This window comes from Miscanthus floridulus, chromosome 10, assembly GCF_019320115.1.
Source record: "Miscanthus floridulus cultivar M001 chromosome 10, ASM1932011v1, whole genome shotgun sequence".
NCBI lineage: Eukaryota > Viridiplantae > Streptophyta > Magnoliopsida > Poales > Poaceae > Miscanthus > Miscanthus floridulus.
The window spans coordinates 47735246-47745993 of NC_089589.1; the positions used below are offsets into that span (position 1 = coordinate 47735246).

A 10748-nucleotide genomic window follows, 5' to 3' on the forward strand; every position below is an offset into this window, starting at 1 on the left:
GGCAACAAATGGGCCCTAATCATTATCTCATAACCCTCTAGTCTATATAATTTGGCCCTGTTGACATTTCTTACCATTGCTACTAAGAAAAAAGTTTAAAACCTAACCCCTAGCAACAACTCCATAAATGCTTATTGGTATTTATTAACGTGTCACTTGTTTGAAGTACTTAGCCACCTATTATAAACCTATATCTCCTAACTTTACTAGGTTGTCATCCCTAGTGATGATGCCAGAGATATGTGTTGGTACTACATAGTATTACTACTAGAATAACACTAAATAGTTCTTTATTAATTATGTGACTAGAGAGAATATATATAAATCTATGAATGAAAAGTATCCGCAAGGGCATAGATAATATATCATTGTAGCATTTTAACCGAGAGTATTCCAGGTATCGTTATTTATATTTTTACCACTGGGAAGGTCTAGCATGGACATGTATTGCTAACTTATACTATCGAAGGAGACGTAAACCATAGCCAATACTCTACTCACAACAGGGGTAAGTCATAGGATAAGGGATATATAAATGATAAGTAATGATAATGATAAATCACTTAGAGCACTCCTTTCTATGGCATTAGCATGGTCAGGTAGAATATTAGAGGAATAATTCCTAAGCCATCCTTAATTACAAGTCAAAGCATACATTTGATTAGTGCAATTACATTTAGTAATCATGGCTAAGATCATCGTCATATCTACATAGAAGGGATATTACTAAGGTAGATTAAGGGCAGAGCTTGCACTACCTTCGTAATCGGACCCTATGTGCGCCTATATTTAGGGAGTGGACTACAAAGGACTCAACAGGAGTGTCACATCCGCGATCTACCACATGACCCAAAATATAGGGTGTAATGTATAAGCACCACACTTACACAATGTCGACCACCTACCCATGGTACCTTGGAGTGAGCGCTATATGAACTTATGCATAAACATAATGATAAACTAGCTATACTAAGCATATAATCAAAGTAGACGATGAACATTATAATAAAGAATATGAATAAGATGAATACTGATATTGTCATAACAATTGTAACTAGCATATAAAAATAATGGAGAAACAAAAGAGAGAGGAGTACAAAGTTTATACAAAACAACACTCTTGACAAGATCGAGAATCCAAGCGAAATCCTGCTTGCCTCCCTCTAGATCTATCCTAATTAGCTATGCTCTAAAATATGGAGGAGGAGCTCCGAGGAGATTAGGGTTTTTGTCTTCTCAAATGACTTGATGACTTGGGTTATGCTTGGGGGAGAGAAAGGGGTTGGATTATATAGCCCTAAGGGTCCAACATGAGCCCTTGGATCAAACCAACTTAAGCAACGGTCTAGATGCATCCCCAAAGGCGGTGGGAGACCAACATACGAAGCTGGCTGATAGGTGGGGCCCACAGGGGCTAGGCGGCCCCACATGTCATCCCCTTGATCTCTGCTTTGGTGATGTGGATTTTGGACCCTTCTAGAGTCTTCCCTCGTAGGTACCATGGCGGAACTCCATAATTTCCTTTGACGATTAGGTCCTCCTTGGTAGTTTTCTAATTAAATCCTTCTGTAAATACAGATTCACCAAAACTTGTGGAATTTATTAGTTTAAACCCCTAAACCTTGGTTGGTGATTATATTTATGCCCTTATGCATGTTTAATTGATGTTTTATATTGGTTGTTAACTACCGTCAACAACTCTCCCAAGCTTACCTTTTGCTAGTCCCTTAGCAAAACTAAACTTAGCAAATGGATATGGAGTTTAAGGATTTTGAAAATATTGAAGCAACTCCTCAAAAGTACACATGCGTTCAAACAAGAACTCTCCTCCGAATTTGAGTAAACCGATCTGACTTTCAAACTTACCTATATTACCTTCAACCATGGGGCTTGTAGCCTTCACTTGGGTCTTGAGCAATTGAAAGACAGAACAATCAAGTCAAGCATTATGTCTCAAGTTCTTTGCTCAACCATTATTCCAGAGTTTTTATAGATTTTCAAAATAAAACCCAGAGCTTCCATTGTATGACTCTCTCAAGTCTCTAAATATTTGTGGTATTGTGGATCTTACCAAAGCAATAGTGATGTTATGCCTTTCTCTTCCTACATCTAAGGCTTATGTGGAGCTCATAGGAGTGGAAAATGTATAAATGAGCATACTTGCAACACATATTGTAAAATCAAACCTCAGATCCAAAGAGAGTTGAGTCATACAATCAAATCAAGATGTGCATGTGTATGGATGTATATGGTGGATATATATAGTGGCTAACCTAATTCTACTATGCTCCTTGAAAACATATCTCTCTTTTGAAACTTGAAAAATACTTTGCAAGAAAATAGGGGCCATATTATTCATCTCTTTTTTTAGGCGGGCATCTAAGTACCCATTGTTTTAATAATTCAGACACTTATCCTTTTTTTCTCATCTTTTTTTATGAACAACTTTTGCATAGCCACATGCTTCTTTTCTGCAACAAAACTTTTGAGAGATAGCAACAAGAACTTGGAGTATTTAATTGGTGGATATCCTATAGGACATATTTTTGGTGTTCACTTCTAGTGTAGGAGTGAAACATTTTTGGGTGGATCTAGATGGAATGGCATGTTGTTGCACCTACCCCCAGTATAGGAGTAGTGCATATTTGGGTGGTGTGTACGTGATCTTGATTTTAAGAGTATGGCAAACCTCTCATAAGGCATCAACAAAGCTTGACTAAACTCAATATAAAACAAGCAACATATATGAGTGGAAGTTTTTTCTAATCTAAATATCATATATAGTTATGGTAGGAATTCAAGCTTTGTCATACAGGAGCTCATCATGTAGGATTTTTATGTTTTTCAAAAGATAAATCTCCAGAACTTTAGTATCGCTAGGAACAAGATAAACAACAACTTAGACCTTCTTATACCATATCCGTCAATTACCTAGACTTAGATCAAGCATATGCTACCCATGAGTTTCAAGTTTAGAGTAAATCTTTATATCAAAATAGTCCTATCCAAAACTCAGGACAATTCAAGGATGAAAACTAGGTACTTGAAAGGAATTATGACAAAGCAACTATTCATCATTTCCATTGCAAGAGATTACCCTCAGAACTCATTTATTTAACTCCTAAAAATAGAAAATTAGACACACACTTTTTATTTTGTTTTCATAATTTAAAATCACACCTTATTATATATATAGCTAAGATAAATTTTTATTTTGTTGTTGTTTGTTATGCATCTTTTTATGACTTTAGCAAATATATAGAAAACTCAAAGATAGTAAAAACAAAAAGGGAAAGAAATACTTAGCTCGATACATGGGGATGCTCTTCTCTCAAGCTGGATGTTGTCGCGGTCTTTCTTAAAATCTCTCTCATCCTTCTATAAGTTGTTTTCCTCATGCAGCGGGTGTAGCAATAGTTTGGGAAAATGTTCTTCGAATGGCTTTACTCTTGATCATCCTGCAAAATACTCCAACAAGAACACCAAAGCTCATGGCAGAGATTAAGATATGGGGTTAGTGGTTAGCCATTAAGAGATTTGATATCCTCGGAGGTTTAGACAAAATTCCTAAAGTTCTAACAGGATGTCTATTTAATATTTTTGGATTTTCTTATTTATGATATGTAGAAAGAAAATATGTATGCATGATATATATTATTTTTGTTCCACCACAGTGAATATTCCTACGGGCTTTTACACACCATATATTTATTCACATGGGGCTTAGGATTTTTAATGCAATGATGTAATGCAATAATAGAACTTTTTATTTTATTTTTCTAAATGCAATGCTAGTGCAGAAAAGTAAATATGCTAAAGTGAAAAATAATTCATGCATTGCTAAGAACTAAATATGGATAACTACCGATGTTACCTCATGGCCAGGGTTTAGATTTTTAAGTCCTCCAGACATGACTTGGCTAGAAAAGAGTCCTTTATTCTTCGAGTGCATTAGTTGGTCCCAGGGATGGAGACCCTAATGGTTGCACCTCTTGTGACTCTGGTGACGATGTGACCTTCTCTTTCCATATCTTCTTGGTCCGTGAACTTGACTTTGGCGGAGCTGGTTCATCTTTCACAACTTCTCCAGGTTCCTCATCTTCCTCCCAACTTTTCTTTGAAGATTGATTCGTTTGGTTTTGGGATGATCGACGTCTCCTTCTAGAGCGGGACTTCTTTGGCTGTTCATAAGTGGTATAACTATTGGAAGAATAGCGTACCTTTTCTTCAGGGAATTGGAAGTGGACTTGTCCAGATCCGACGTAGATGATCGCGTTGGTAGTGTTGAGGAATGATCTTCCGAGAATTATGGGTGTATCATCTTATTCTTCACCCTTGTCTAGGACCATAAAGTCAGTAGGGGCATAGTGATCATGTATTCTTACCATAATATCTTTTGCTATCCCCTCCAGAAATTGAATTGATTGGTCTGCCATCTGCAATTGCATATATGTAGGGAACAAAGGTTCATCACCAAATAAATATTCATACTTACGTTGGACATTATGTTACCCTCGATCCAATGTCGCAGAAGGTCTTGTGGAAGATTCTTTGACCAATGGTACATTCGATCGTTGGCACACCTGGATCATCCTTCTTAGCAAGGAATGGTGACGCGAGGAGGTGGTCATACTCTAATCGAAGTGTGTTAATCATGTTGACTGTTTCTTCATGTGGCTGCCTGGCTTTGTTCTTCCTTCTTCTCCTTTTTTCTTGTTCTTGGTCACTGTTGTCTCTTTGGGTAGGTACGATGTCTATGGATGTCCAGGAGAATGCAGGATACGATTCTTGAAAGAAAACTTCTCCTTTCTATCCTTAATTGTGAAGCAGATCTTGGCACTGTCTGCATAGATGATGGCTTTAATGGTGCTTAGGAAAGGTAGGCCCAAAATAATGGGTGCCCTTACATCTCCACCTATTTCCAAAATCACAAAGTCTATGGGAACATATGATTGTGCTACTCAAATGATGGCATCTTCAAGAATTCCCTTGGGGTAACAGATTGACTGATTTACAAGCTGAAATGCGTATTTGTGTACAACAAAGCATCTCCATTAATTCGATCATAGATTACCTTAGGCATGATGTTGACACTTGCTCCGAAGTCACAGATAGCTTCTTGGAAAATATGTGGTCCAATGGCGATGGGGATGACAGGTCTCCCTAGATTGCTCTTCTTCTTAGGCAAGGTATAATCTATCCACCTTCTTGTCGATGGCTCCATGTAGTAGTAAGCTGCATTGTGAATATCGACAAGATTAGTTTCTAGATCTTTCAGTTGCCCCAGAATCTTACCTTTGTTGGATGGAGGAACAACAGCCGCCAGCTGAGCTATTTGTGATTCTATTATTTTATTAAAGCTATGCTGGTTCTTAATGATAGAAGCAAAGCTATCCATTCTATTATTTATATTTTCTAGAATTTTATCATTGGATGCTACCTTTCTAGATAATCCCTCCATAAGTTTGGATTGGCCAGCAATTAGTTCTCTCAAGGGTGTTTGATTGAAATGATTGAAATTATTACGTTGATAGTTACCTTGATAATTACCTTAGTAGGTCGGCCTTTGTTGCTGGTTCCATCCTTGATTCTACTGAGGACGAAAGTAGTAGTAGTTGTTGACCAAATTCACATCCTCATGGGTCTCATGGCAGCTATTCCCTAAATGCCTAGTGTTTCCACACACTTCACATGTTATACGAGAATCATGAATGTGCATGACTTCTTGCTTCTCATTGGCTCAATCTTCAAGCTTCTTCATCAGCAGGTCCATCTTGGCAGACAACATGTCTACTTTCTCAAGTTGATGTATACCTCCACCTCTTTTGCGGGTTTGAGCACATTCTTCATTCTAACCTTGATTGGAGGCCATCTTCTCCACAAGGGCTGTTGCATCTGGTATGATGAGTGACAGGAATGCACCTCCAACAGCAACATCCATAGTCTCATGGGTACTGTTGGTCAACCTATGGTAGAAAGTTTGCATAAGTAGCCAATTCTCCATCCTATGATGAGGACATTCTGCTATGTAATCTTGAAAGCGTTTCCATGCCTTAGGGACAGATTCATCATGTTATTGCTGAAAGCTTGAGATTTTCCCATGTAGAGCATTGGTCTTGCCTGTGGGAAAGAACTTTGCTAGAAAGGCGGTGGAGTAGTTATCCCATGTAGTATTTTTGTCTGTTGGCGTAGAACCACTGCTTTTGTAATAGAACTGACCAATTTATAAGAGCACAAGTATGAAAGCAATCACCAGAGTGATCAAACCATCATACTTGAACCCATATAAACCCGGTAGTCAACTAAAACCATGAAGGATTTCAAACCAACTTGCATACAAACAAGATCATAGTGATTCAACATAACAAGCCACATATTACATCCATTTCACAAGTAGTTCACAAGTACCTCATACATCAGAGTTCACATAGTTATTACAACACGAGTTCACAAATTGCGGAAGCAAAGTAGTTTGAGACCATTAGACACACTTAGTCCAAATACAAGCCAGTTCCATAGTCATATCCAGCAAAAGCAACATGACAAGATAACATAGAAGATCAGGCCCCATGATCTAGTCTTCATCCCCCGCAGAGTGGAGACAATACTTTCAGTAGCCATTATAAAGCATGTCATCTATAACAAGGGGGAATAAACCCTGAGTACGAGAATGTACTCAGCTAGACTTACCCATCGTCAACCAAAAATAAATTACACCAAGGAGTATGTAAGGCTTTATTAGTGGATCTCGCTTGACAACCATTTTGCATAAAAGCTTTGATGATACAAGAGCATAATTAAAATTATTAGTTAAGCAGCAAGTTATCAATATTAACCTATTAGGTAGATTAGCACCTGTACTAGGGCAAACAATTGATTAAACTCCAAACATTAGTAACCATATCCGGTATAATGTTGTAACACCATCATCATCATTTTAACCATCCAGTTCAATTAAGTGTCTCTATGTTGCCGCTACTCAGTCAAGTTCTCACTATCCAGGAGAGACGACGCTTTGAATCGATTCCTACCCAGCTAGGGAATTATTCCTAACACAAACCCAGACATACCTGCGCCAAGGTAGTCTTAGGTCACCTTTGGTACAACTCAAGAACAATTCATGGTTCCAAGCAGTGCCGCACTCTCAGGGAATCCACTCTGCCAGGTGGTCAATCTCACCTTTGGACTTACGCTAATGGCTTCCCGCACATCCTTAGTACCACCAGAGTGCGCACTTTCACTTCCCGGCCCTCCGGCCTAAGTTGAGCTACTTGGCTTCGCGGTCGGAATGAGTTATCCGGCCAACTAAGTGATAGGCATGCATTCAACATGACATGAGGACGTACATCGAATCAGTCCTTAACCGACACAAACGGGGATAGATCCACATCCAAGACCTCCGTGCCTTGTTGCTTCTCTATCGACATGCCACCTAGTCTCCATTCATTATTAACACTTGGTTATCTCCACAATAGCAAATATAGCCAACCGTGACTAGACATCATCCTAACTTGCAGGTGACAAGAAATCACCTGGTATTACCGGTCTAAGCAAGGCTAAGCTTTGATTTGCTCCTAGACTTAAATAGGATTTAGGGTACGTTTACTGGACAAGGAATAGATATATATGCAACAAGTGTTTGCATCCAATTCCTATCACTTAATGCATCAAACAAATAAAGATACTCAAAGTAATCATTTTCAAAACATAGGAGACTTAGAATGCTCCGGGGATTGCCTTTCAGAAAAGAGGATGGTTGGTGATCAAGACACTCAAGGACTTCTTCTTCGTTGGCTCCTCCTTCTAGGGACTGCACCTCCATCTCCTGAGCTTGCTACTGCTCCTCTGGAAGTCTTTGCTCGAATTCTAGAAGTGTGACTGCCTCCGGAGCACCTATTGCATGCATATGCATAGCATAAGAGTCATGCATGCACAAGAGATGGAAAGTGATGATGAAATGAACAGCCATGTATAGATGGACACATGAATGACACGATAATACAAGATTAACATCTATTTTACTGAGTAGGTGCATATCTCTTTTAGAAAACAAGAACTACACACTCACCAAGCTCTAACAACCTAAGATAAAGTTGTACATCTTCAGTAAGAGGTCTAGCACCTGCAACTAATAATTTATCTTAATTAGCCTAAGCATCTAAATCATCACATCAACTCATATAAAGCAAACAAGTCATTCACGACATTCACAGATTCAAGGCTGCAGACAACAGCTGCTAGTTTAGCTCATAACTGGAGTTGTACTAATCCAAAAGACATACAAAAAGACAATCCGAAAAGCTTATGAAATTGTCTACAATTCATATTTAAACATATCAGCATGATTCCCAAGTTAACAAGGTCAAACAGGCACATTTCTCAAATCTTGTCTAGAAATTCCAGAGAGCTACAATTTCTGAAGACTAAATTTGAACAGGCATAACTCAAAAACTATTTGGCCAAATGCCATGAAAATTTTACACAAGCTATCTAAGTGAGTTATCTACAACTTTGATATAGACAAGATTCCTAGCAAACCTCATATTCACCAGTTAATTTGCTTAACTCTAAAATCTGTCTAGAAATTCACCAGGAGTGAATTATAGTGAAAATAATATTTCATTACATACAAGAACAGTACTATGAGCACTACCAAAGTTACCAATAGTTAACATACATCAAATGAACACTAGAAAATATAGTGGCCATTCCTAAATAAATTCTTTTTATGCCTTCATTAATTTATTTAGAGAATTAGGTTAAATAATAAACACCTAGCCAAAGTGTACATAAAATTCCACAAAAATTACAGTAGCTTATACATGTTTGCCATAGGCTACTGTATAGAGTTCACAACATTTAAACAAGTATAACACCCTACACAAAAATGACAATCTAGCAGGGCTTAAAATAGCATAAATAGGAAACCCTATTGAAAAGTGTCAAACAACAGGATTCCTATTTTTCTTAGCTTCATCATAACACAATAACACTGCACAAAAAGTTTCATGCTCAAAGGATACATATTTTTACCATGAAAAATAGCACAAGGATATAGGGTTGCTTCTAAAGAAATCTATAACTAAATTATTAAGCATGACCTGGACTTGCAATTTTTATCCTATCTTAAGCATATCAAGAACAGTTCACTATAAAAATTTCAAAATTAATGGAGCACTAGAACTCCAGCTATGAAATTCACAAGTTTCTACACAAATAAAGAGCACCTTTGTAGATTTATTTAATTCTAAAATTAAATTCATAGAGCATGCCCACTTTATAATTTTACCACATTCTACACTTCATAAGCATCCCAACAAATTTTGGGTGACCTAAATTGGACATTTCAAACCCTAGATATCATTTTCCAAAGATTGCATAAAAATCAGGAAAGAAATTCACAAAATCAAGTACTGTAGTCACTGACACGCGGGACCCACAGGTCAGTGGACCCTATAGGTCAGTCTACCCCACACGCTAGAGAGATAGAAATAGGGGAGAGGTCCAGCCGACGGTGAGCTCGCCGGTGGTAGTGTCTACCCCAAGGTGATCTACCCGATGATGGTCTTGCTTGGTCGAGAGAAGCACGGGAACTCCTCACCGACGACCATGGCGGACAACGGCGATGGCACGGCAGTACACTAGCCAACTCTAGCTAGGGCTTGGCAATGTGATGGCTTCCTAGGCTTCAGGGAGGTCCAACGGAGCTTCTGGAGGTATCTAGGACTCGGTGGACGCTATGGGTGAGCTCGGCCACATGCACCGCTGCATGCGCGGCACACAGAGCTCAACGGCGAGGTCACCGTTCTGACTAAATGGTGGCAACTCAATGGTCTTCATCTTGCCAACAACCAGACCTAGGGTTGCTTTGTTTGGTGCATTCGAAATGAGGATGAGAGGGTGGAGAAGCTGCGCTACGGCAAACTCGCATGCCACGGCGGGCATGGCGACCAAGGTGGCATGTTCCAACGGAACTAAACGGTAGCATGGGATTGGCACTATAGTAGAGTACTATGGCTTAGAGGCAATTCTAGGATAGTGAAGAGAAAAGGAAGAGGTGCAGTGAGGAAACGTGGCCACAACGGCGGCCATGGCAAAACTCCGACGGCGACGCACCCGTGGTGGCGCAACAAGAAATGCTGCTTACGAAGGGCATGACTGTGAGCGCGGCTAGATGGGAATGGTAGAGTAGAGCGAGGCAAAGCTGTGAGTGTAGTGGATTTGAGAATGGGGTGGTGATGAGCGCGCGTGAGCTCAACGGAGCTGCTGTGATGGCGATGGCGAGCGCATTGAGCAGCTAAGAGCGAGGAGGCGAGCGAGAGGAAATGACCGGCGCTGTGGTTGATTGGACGCATCGCTGGAGCCTGGCTAGAGGTTGTTGCCTGATGAGTGGGCCCTGCACTAGTGTATGGTTACCAAATGGCACGTGTGGCCAGTGCTATGTCGGCCACGACGGCGCGAGCTCGGCGGCCATCAGAGCAAGCATCAGTGCCTGACAACCCGATTTCATACCCTTCTAATTCCTAATCTACAGCAAGATAGCAAAATCTCCTAGAATAAAAGTTGTAGAGCTATGATAGAGCAACAATTGTTCTATAGAAACCATCAGCTAATTCGCAAAGGATCACGAGTTACATCAACCCAAACATAGGTACATGGAAACTGTGTGGCACCTAGGACTTAGAAAATTTTCTAAGTGCTGAATCAGCACCCAAATCTGACTTGTGGTCCATGTTTGGGACTGTTCC

The 10748-nt window shown here is 39.6% G+C and overlaps 1 non-coding gene across 1 annotated transcript; it reads left to right on the top strand.

The window, feature by feature from the left end:
* Positions 1–6002: 6002 nt before the first annotated feature.
* Positions 6003–6111, top strand: LOC136490371 (small nucleolar RNA R71). Its single transcript, XR_010767661.1, has one exon. It is a non-coding gene; the product is annotated as a small nucleolar RNA R71 (small nucleolar RNA).
* Positions 6112–10748: the final 4637 nt, after the last annotated feature.